We start from the raw sequence: 9,544 nt of genomic DNA, 5'->3' as shown, positions 1-9,544 counted from the left end.
GTGACAACATGAGCAGTATACAGTTGGCTAGGAACCCTGTGTTCCATGCCAGGACAAAACATATTGAGGTACACTACCACTTTGTGAGAGAGAAGGTACTAGCAGGTGAGATTGACTTGGTGTATGTCAACACACAGGATCAGATAGCTGATATCTTCACGAAGGCATTGGGTACAGAGAAGCTTCAAAAGTTTCGAAGCTTACTTGGAGTTGCAGAGATGCAGTTGAGCTTGAGGGGGAGTGTTGAGATGGCAAGCTCAACACATGTGGACATGGATGATGGACCGCCTGGTTAGATGGGTCCACACGTCTACTCTTAGCACGTCGGTGGTCATTATGATTCTCACATGGCCACTGACTCATTACTTATTATATTCAGGTTGTTACACCTATTTACAGCTGGCATAGTTATAGCGCCATTCGACTAGTGTAGTCGGTTATGCATTGTTTGACTTAGTAGGCCACTTTCCTTTTATGTTGTATCTTATCTATACTTTGTGTACATTGTAAAGAGTGTGGAAGAAGAAGAAGAAATCAGCAAGAAAACGTTTTGGCCTCCATCTCTCTTCTTGTCTCTTGAGTGAGCTTCTCCTTGTGCATTCTGTGTGTGTTCGGCGCAGCATCTTGAGCAACCCCCTCCACCACGCGATTCTTGACAGACACGACCTACCTTAATTGGAGCTTCAATAACTCCTCAACCAGGCCATTTCAGCTCTTGATTTCTTCTAGGGAGTTGTTCTTCTACTCAAGGCGCTTCATCTTGGCATGTGAATTGACGACATTGCTGCACCCTGACCCCAGCATTGCGGAAATCGTGGAAACTTGTCCTAAACTGCGCCGAATCTATTTGGCGTGCCTGCGTGCTTCATACAGTCCACGATCTTGACGATTATCATGGGGTTTTGATAGCCCATGAAGTCAGCTTCCTAGGCATGTAAAAATTTTTGAAAATGATCAAATATAGCTCCTGCAATGTTGAAAAAACCAGGCCCCTATCTCAGAAACCCTAATTCCACCATAGCCAAAATTTCTCAAGCTTTTTTTTTCTCAGTTTTTCTTTCTCCTGACACTTAACCCAAGTCTCTGTCACTCTAATCCATTGACCCAGCATCAAATCAAGGAGGGGAAGGACCTGAGAAGATTGAAGAACGACCGAACGATCCCGAACAAGAAGAATCAAGCTCAACATCAACACTAACATAGTGTGTTTTCACACTGTCACTAACTGTGTCTCTTGACACACTGCATTTTGCTCTTCTACTGATAAAATCTCAAAATTCTGGTGTTGATTTGCTACTGATCTTGCAACCTCAACATGGGAAAAGACTTTCCAAATGCTCGATTCAAAGGAGTCGGGTTTCACACCTGGCAAACCCGCATCAAGCTCATCTTGATGAAAAAGGGTCTCTGGGCCATCACAAATGGCAAAGAGAAGAAACCTCATGACGCGGACCTTGCAACTACTTGGCAAAAGAATGATGACAGAGCCCAGGCCATTATCAAACTGGAGCTAGACGACAGTTATATCCACCATGTGGATAACTATGAGACCTCACAGGATACATGGAAAAGACTTGACACCCTGTTTGGTGCACGATCTAAATCATCAAAGTATGGTCTCCTGATTGAGTTCTTCAGGCTTGAAATGAAGTCCAGCACATCACTTGCCACACATCTCAATTACATGGAAGGACTCCTAACCCAACTTGCAGTAATCAACATTAAAATGGATGAAGATGTTTGCATCAGTGTTCTACTTAAGAGTTTGCCTCCTGAATATAATAATGTATCAACAACTTTAATCAACATGCCAAATCATGAACTTGTTGATATCCAGGCATCTCTGTTAGAAGAAGAAAAGAAACTCAAAAGCAAAGAAGAGCCCAGCACTTCAAAGGATGAACAAATGTTATATGTAAACAACATATACAAAGGTAAAAAGGAACCGCTCTTCTATGACTTCTGCAAAAGGACCGGACATACTGAAAAGTTTTGTCATGCTAGGAAGAGGTCCCAAAAGGTCTATCTTGCAGCTGTGAAAGAAGAAGAAGACCATGGACCAAAAGATGAAGATGAAGATGAAGATGAAGACCACCAGAATCGGAAGGACAAGACTCATCAGTCCTTCTACTCTCATAACTCTGATAGACTGTTTTAAAAGCCTTGTACTTCCTTGCCCTAATGCTTCCTGCCATAAGCTTTGTAAAACTCCTTATGTAACTTGGCATTACAGTCCCTGTACACTTTGTGAGGCCCCTGTTACATCCTCTAGATGTCCATCATGTTTTGGTGCCCACAGTTAGCCTTTTTTGCGACAGCCTCTGGTGTCTACCATGTTTGTGGTGTGCCCACACTTTGCAGGTGGTTCTCATTACAGCCTCTACACACTTTGTGCCTTTCTAGTTGTGATTGAGGAGGGGTGTTGAGATTCAGCAATCACACTCACTAAACAGCCTCTTTGTATGGAGCTTCAGGGTCAAGGATATGCAGGCTAACCTATCCCATATGCACAATGGTGCCTACTGCAGTTTCCTACTTTCCTATAAAGCATTGTACTTGCTTCCTTTTCTTAATGCAATGATAGTACTCTTTTCTTTTCAGTGAAGTGTCAGTGTCATTGTCCACATACACAAGATTGTGTTTATGAGTCCAAGTCTCAATCTTGGAACCTAATTCACTTGTGTAACAAACAATGCCTTTTCCATTTCCACACTTCTCCTTCCATCCTCCATAGCTTCCGTCTTTGCCATGCTCTAGATCCCGCATTTCTCACAACACACACACACGCACACACACACACACACACACACAAAGCTAAGATTGCAAATGAGGTTTTCCCTTGCCTCCCGGGGTCTTAAACCCTTGTTGTGCACAACCTTAATCTTCTCGATCACTCCCCTTGTGATTTCAACATATCCAAGCACTCTTTTTTTCCTTTTTTTCCTTGGTTATGCCCTGTTTGGGTTTGTTTTACAACAACAAAACCTAAGCTTTCCGCTCTGATTTCTCAATCCTAACCTACTCTAAATGCAACAAAAATCAAAAGTAAAGTACCAAAAATATTTATCCTACTCAACTAATCATCAAAAACCAAAAATACTTACTTGTGGCATAGATTAAAAACCCAAAATCTCCTATCTAACTCAATCTATGGTTTGGGGATGAAACCCTTACTTCGATGCTCAATTTGAGGTGCACAAGCACTCAAGCTTGAATTCGTTGGTCCCGAAAATGGAACACGCTCAACCGCCAAGACCCATAGAATGCTTATTATTTCAAGCGTTTCAAGTGAGCACCTATGGATATCTCTCACCTAGCTGATGCACCTTCGATCCTACCAGGGTGTAGTGAGCTTACCTTGATGCCCAAATGAGTTGCCTCCTCTCTCAAGCACTCCGATAGCTCCATGATTTGTGATGCAAGCTCAACCATCCTCAAGTCTCTTCCTCCAAGCTCCATCCTCCATAGCCAAGAACAAGATGAGAGAAGAGAAGAGAAGAGAAGAAGAGAAGAGAGGAGATGACGGAGAGCTTCTCCTCCAAGATCCCTCACCTTCACACACTCACTCCCTCACACTCCCTCCCTCAAGCACTCACAAGCAAGCAAAGAGAAGAGAAGGAGAGAAGAAGAAGAGTCCACTTTTGCCACACACCAAAGAATGAGCTTTCCATTCACTTTTTGGCTTTTATACATGACCTAAGTCCCTTTTGGGTGGTAATCCCTTTTTTACATGACTAGTCATTGTGGCAAGGTCCTTTTTCCATTTCCTTCTATGTGCCTTCTGTCTTGCCTATGCCCATCTACCTTTTACAATTTGCATAGGAGGGAGCCTCGCACTCTCTTGCCTATGCCCATCTACCTTTTACAATTTGCACAGGAGGGAGCCTCGCACTCTTTTACAACAGTTTTAGGGGCGCCTTGTATTTAAAAATGCACTTTTGCCTTTGACTTGATTTTTGAGGCTGCCCTTGTGCTTTTAATCGTTCTCCATCCCGCCTCTTACGTTGTGCCCAATTTCCTCTCAGGCCACCTCTTTTAGGCCTTGAGTTGCACTTTTCCACTTTCTTCTTGTGTTGAGCTTAACAACATCACCAATCGACCAACGAATTCTAGAATGTTTTTTCATGTAATTATGTTGACCTCAAGGGAGTGCAGCCTCATGTGCTTACTCATACTAGTCCTATTAGCTTGAGATCCTCAAGCCACTTTAGCAACTTGAGATGGATTTTCACATCCTCATACAAACTCAAATCTAAGTAAAAGTATGGAAAACCTTGGGCTCCACTTATAGCTTCTTTGCAAACTTAAACAAGTCCCAAGACATGTCTTTTCTAAAACAATCATTACACTCTCTCAAAATTCTAGTATATCCAAGTGACAAGTAGTAGCATACATGATTTCAAAAATCATTTTCATGAAGTGTATTCCATCACTAATCTACCAAAATAACTCAATCATTAATTTCATCTAGTTGTATGTAGGAGGCTAGTCCTTGCATTGTGCATAACTTGTCTTGACACACTGCTATCTTGGTGATCGTGATACATACAATATTGCTTGTACAAGTGCACTTTGATTTTTGAATGAAAAGAAGCTTGATTTTGCACATCTCACTCTTGTATCTTCAATGTGTCTCACGTGTCTTGAAGACTCTATGTTTTGGAATCAATAGAAACATTAAAGTGCCTTGATAATTCACTAAGAAACTTGTACAAACCAAGTTCAAGAGGCCTAGGAAACACTTTATCACATCACAAGGACCTGGAACACCTATCACTTATACAAGAGACATTAGGCTAACATCAACTAGGGACATTTAGGATCATAGTGCACAACCACAATGATCATTTCCACATGTAGGCATAGGACACACTACAAGTCAAGGGGGGAAAAATCGTCCACTCAAAATATTGTATGGGCTAGATGAGTAAGAGGCTATTGATCAAGCTCCCAAGAGCCTTAAGGTAAATTCAAATCATTTCAAGTCTTAGAGTACACCAACATTGAAGTGATTGAGAGGAGAAGCCACCCACTAAAACCATAATTTCAACACTCGCAGTTAGTAGGTGATCACAAGAAAGATTGACCAAAGAGGGAAAAATTTGAAGGATAATAACTCCAATAAACAAATTTGAGAGATCCAAGAGTTGACAAATCTAGAGATTAAAACCAATAGAAGGACACACAAGGCTGCACAAGACCTTGATTTGGTAAGAAGAGTCAAAGAATTTTCGATCTAGCTATTAAGAGCCTTATACTTAGTTGACATGCTTAATCATAGACTAGCTTGTGAAGTCTATGAGTTTTGAATCCCTACGAGTCAAACATTCCCATCCATTTATCCATCAACAATATGATTGAGCTAGCAACTCAAGAGCTTAGGGTACAACTAGTAGACTAGATGGGGATAAACATATTCACAAAGGCTAACCTAAGATGCATTGAGTGTGGTATCACTCACATGTATCATCATTGTCCAATACACAAGGCTTCTAGTAGTGGCCTAACAACGTATACACATCCTCACAGTCAAAAGGTCCAAGCCTAAAAAAATAACCCAAATATGAATAGCTAATATTTCCAATGCATCTTAGGATCATATTAACTGCCAAGCAAGAGCTTATCATTCATACTCTCATTGATGAAGGTATGGATTACAATATTTTGACTTATGATGTATGGACTGAGATCAGTGGACAACCTGAGCTCATCCTAACCAATGTCACTATCAAACCATATGAAGGATCACCATATTCTCTCCTAGAAAGATGAAAAATTCTTTTGACTATAGAGATTGAGAGCCGACTAATCATTTTCTATGTGCTTCCAAACCAAGGAGATATGGGCAAGGAAGTCATGCTTGGAAGACCTTTCAAGCACGCAACCAAATGTGATGTGGACTATGAAGCACAAACAATATACTTGATCTTACCAACTGCCTAGATTGTCAAACCCTAGTGAGGATGGCTAGAGAGTTCTAAAGGAATTGCTCAAGGTACACTCTAACAAGAGCGAGCCACTAAGTAAGACTCCCCTTGGAACCAAGGGAAAGACTAGAGTTGCTGGGACCACTACATCAACTTCTCCAATTGTCAAGAAAAGAATGCCATCTAGAAGGAAGAGGAGATCTAGGACATACAATCAAAAGAAGTGTCAATGGAGATCTAGTACAAAGCTACAATGGGTTCCCAGGCCTAGCTACATGCTCAAGGGTCCTATGCAAGAAATTTCTACATATGGTTTCCAAAACCACCCACACAACTACCTCCATTGATCACAGTCCAAGCCCTAACAAAATCAAAGAGAAAGAGAAAGAGACCCAAATAACAATCTAGGTCAAGGTCAACATCAAATGAGGAGACAAAATCAGTCCCCCTTAGAGGTTGTGAAACTTGTCTTAGAGACTAAAAAGCTAAAACTTGGCTATCTAGCAAAGGCACATGAGCCTACAATTTTGGAAGAGAAACCGCTTGATGCATGTGCTAATCCACAAGAGGAACCTATTGTTTCTTAGAAACCTTGAGTTAAGAGAAGAAGATTGATTAGCCACATCCTAGTGATACTATTCATGTTGAAACAAAAAGTCCAAAGAAGGAGAAAATAAAGCCCCTGAAGTGTTGACAAGCAATAATCCACCATTGTTACTGGTCCATCTTCCCAACCAACGTCTCCCAAACCAAAAGAACCTTTGTCACATAAATCCAAATTGAAAATCCAGCAGTAGTAGCCTAATGCAATTGTTCAATCCCAAAAAATAGATCCATAAGGAACATCCAATAAAACATCAAAGGATTGACAACCTCCCTCTGAGAGTGTTGTCAAGAGAACATAGTTGGAAATTTCCAGGCTAAGACTATTTCCAATCAGTCCAAGGATCCAAGTGCATAGTTTTCTTTGACTCTCATGATTGACCAATCCACTAAACTAGGCATCACTAGTTCCAAACTTGAGACTAGCCCAAAAGAACACAATGAAATCATTGATTCACAAGTCATGTTCTGATTGACCCAAATCCCCTGCACACTTAAAGCCTAAGCAATCTCTTTTGGAGAAGGTTGGTAAGTTGGTGAAACAAGAAGATCAAGTGGTGGCTAAGCATCCATAAGAAAGGGAGGACATAATGCTATCACTTGCTTGTGTATATGTTCATGCCAATATTGGAATTCAAACTTTTGAGCATGAGAAGCTCTTAGAAAGGCCTTTGACATGGGAAAAGTAGGCACACATCCATTGGTGTTATCCAATAGCTGTGGGAGAATTCATAAAGCAAATGCCCAAGGCAGAGCAAGAGAAGCATCACTTGATTCTCGTATCTTGCACTGGGCAGTGCACACAAGCAAGGAAGATGTTATGACATTGGTTTGAAAAGCAAAAGGTCGAAGTGAGTTTGAAAGGAAATGGTATTCTAGTTTAGCTTCAAGATATAGCAATCACATAATGATTATTGTTGAGCAAAGGTAGTTGGGAATTCCCTACATGATTCGACATATGTAAACCCTATATCTTTGAGAGTGCTTACAACTATTGATCCCTTGTTTGATAAACTCCTTTCAAAGGAAGAGCTACATATTCCAAGTTGATTAGGACAAAGAAACATGATGATTGACATCATTAGATATATTTTCTACCTCATCCATGACCCACAACTTCTTGATGGCCATGCTTCATTACAATATAGTCCCAGTTTCTATAAATTGTTCATTCTAAGGTTGAGTGACATAGAATCTCATCTTTCCTCAATGTAGTCTAGAATGAATCTTCATTACATGATGTAAAGGAAAATGATGTAGTAAACCCTCTACTTAACATTGACAAGTTCTTCTTCTCAACAACAACCTTATCAATACTATGACAATGTGATTCCAATGTCCAAGCTTAGTCTCTCATCTTTGTTGTATGCACCTTAGTACACTAGTCCTCTTATCAACCAAGTTTACTACTCTTAATCAAACCTTCAATCTCTTTCCTTCCATTTCAAATTTGAAATGCTATCTATTGAGTTGTACAGGACTATTTCTATGTCAAAAAACAAGAAAGAAAAAGAAAATAAGAGCAAACAACAAAATTTGAAAGAAAGAAAGGAAAAAAAACTGAGAAAAAGAAAAAGAGGGAAAAGAAAACCGGAAGAGAAGAAGCGAAAATAAAAAACATATATACGCACTCACATGCATTGCATTGTACATAGGAGTCCTCAGGTTGGATGCATCCAATTTCTCCTCCTAGCCATTTTTCTAGCATCTCCCACCTTTATCCAAGGCACATCAATGCCATAACATACCTAGGGAGTCTCAAGTCACCTTGGTTAGATCAGTCTATCCCAGTCACTTGCAGTTTTTCCCTTTCCACTTATTTCATTCTAGTGCCACTCTCTCAACTTCAAAGCTAGAAGAAAAAGGTACTTCAAGCAAAAAGGGACCAGTTCCATCAACTACCACTAGTGTTGATCCAATAGAGAACCATGTACTTTATGAGCTAATTGGATTAGAATCCGTATTCTATCCATCTCCCCAATGGTGTGTCTCTTCCACATCTTCATCAACAACTTCATTTTTCCTCAACCATACTACTTCTTCCCATCTTCATGAATTTCAAGATTTCCTGTTTCATCTGCAACCACCAGTAGAAGAGCCCAAGAAGCCATCTTTTAACTAAGTATTAGCCTATGTACACATGTGCACTCACATAATATTTGTACCATAGACTATTCACACCTTTCGATCCTCACGTGTGGGACAATAATTTAGGCTATTCTATGTCGTCGCATGCACTAATTGAAAACTTGCACTCTCCCCTAAGAAGTGAATGTATGTCAAGAGGTTTTACTTTATAGGTAATAATGGTTGTGGAGACTCATGGTCGTTCACTTGTGCATCCATTAGCCAATCATTTTGTGAAAGCTAAAGTAAAAAAAGATCAAAGAAAAGTGAAAGCTAAAGTACTGGATTTATTTGATGGTGGATTATTATTGTTGGAGCACTTCAATGATTATTTTTCTGTAGTTGTAGTATCTGTGCACTTCATGTCATGGACACAATATATTCATGGATGTATTATTTTGGGAGAGTCTAAATCACTCTTGAGCACATTTTATTTATCTTTACCATTGTATTTCTTGCACTTGTAACTCTTGCATGGGTTGCATACATGTATTTGTCAGTGTATTAGTGTAAGTATAGTCTAATCAAGCTAAGGATCAAGTATGCTTTAAGGAAGGACCAACTTAGATCCCCACAAATGGATAAGGACACCCAACAAAGGGAACAAACCCTTATTCACAATGATGGAAACCCTAAAATGCAAGAGGGATAAGGACACCCCACAAATGGATAAGGACACCCAACAAAGGGAACAAACCCTTATTCACAATGATGGAAACCCTAAAATGCAAGAGGGATGCAAATCCTAATTTATAGGGGTGTGATCTCTAAAATGAAAAATGGACAGAAACATACAAGAGGGATGCAAACCCTAATTTATAGGGGTCAAACCCTAAACTGAAAAAGGGAGGAAATCCTTAAAATGCAAATGAGATGCCATCCTGGAG

This window comes from Lygodium microphyllum, chromosome 26 (assembly GCF_053477565.2).
Source record: "Lygodium microphyllum isolate KBCC chromosome 26, Lygodium_microphyllum_v1.1.10, whole genome shotgun sequence".
NCBI lineage: Eukaryota > Viridiplantae > Streptophyta > Polypodiopsida > Schizaeales > Lygodiaceae > Lygodium > Lygodium microphyllum.
This window is presented reverse-complemented; position numbering follows the sequence as displayed.